Source organism: Monopterus albus, unplaced genomic scaffold (genome assembly GCF_001952655.1).
Source record: "Monopterus albus unplaced genomic scaffold, M_albus_1.0 scaffold106.1, whole genome shotgun sequence".
Lineage (NCBI taxonomy): Eukaryota > Metazoa > Chordata > Actinopteri > Synbranchiformes > Synbranchidae > Monopterus > Monopterus albus.
In genome coordinates this window covers 707309-708497 of record NW_018127986.1, presented here as the reverse complement: position 1 = coordinate 708497, position 1189 = coordinate 707309, and positions in this window count along the sequence as shown.

The following is a 1189-nucleotide window of genomic DNA, read 5'->3' as shown; positions in this document are numbered from 1 at the left end:
TGCAGTGTGTGTGTGCTGCAGTTCATGGTCCAATAACTCAGTAACTGAAAAGACTGCAGCGAGCTAAAACTAAGAACTTCAACTTTCACAGCAGCAATATAATGTGATGATACTTTCCTAGCACCACCTACAGCTGAGATAATAAAAGCTGTTGAGTGATTGGTTTTCCATCATGACTGAACTTGGCTTGCCACACATACCTGCAGGGCAAACCCATGATTAGGTCTGAAAAGACACTCATGACAAGGCAGAGGCAAAGGGTAGTGCCTGGGGACAATGGGAGTGAGAACCAGTAATCAGAGGCCTTAGCTTTAACTGTAACTGTATATCTACTGTATAGGATATCAGCAGTGCTGTACAAAAATGGTTATTTAAATTTACACACCTTCAAATACCAGTTTCCATTGCAGTTTCATAGCAGCGACTTCAAATGCTCACCTTCATATAACATGAATGTTCATGTTGCTGCTCCTCAGTACGTTCTGACAGCAGCTGTTCCATGCTGTGCTCACCTGAGGGTTAAGCATAGCCTTTTCTATTATGTCATTATAAATCACTTTGCCACTGCTGTCAGCATCAAAGGCAAGGTGTGGGGTCTTAACACCCTGTTTCTTTTGTGGTATGAAACTCAGGCCTGTTCAAAATAGAAAAAAATTATAGAAATTAAGAAAAGATCTTATTGTGAGCCGAGACAGAGAATTCATGAAATGATAGATTTACACATAAAGATCAATGGATGCCTATGTATGTGTGAGTTGTTTGTTTTTTTTTTTTTTGCTGCCACAGTATTTCTGTCCTGTAATGATCACCCATGAAGGGAAGCAGAGACTAATGTGGTGCTTACTCAGCAGTAGTTACTGGGGAAGCAGATGTGCATAAGACTGACAGGATTCTAATTCAGGGAGGGGGTATGTGGCTGTTTGCAAGCATGCTTGTACACACACAAATTCACTGCATATTTGTGTGTGTGTATGTGCCCGTGTGGTGTACAGGCTGAGCAGAAGCCAGTCAGAGCTGGTTCGCACCTGCTGCGGTTATAAGAACATACTCAGCATACTGAATGAATGGCAATCATTTCACAGCTGCTTCTGCTTCGCATGCACAATACCTGAATTGTTCATGTATTCAGCTTGCTTTTGCTGAATATAGAGGCTCAGTCGGTATTAGATGAGGACCAGTTCACCTTATT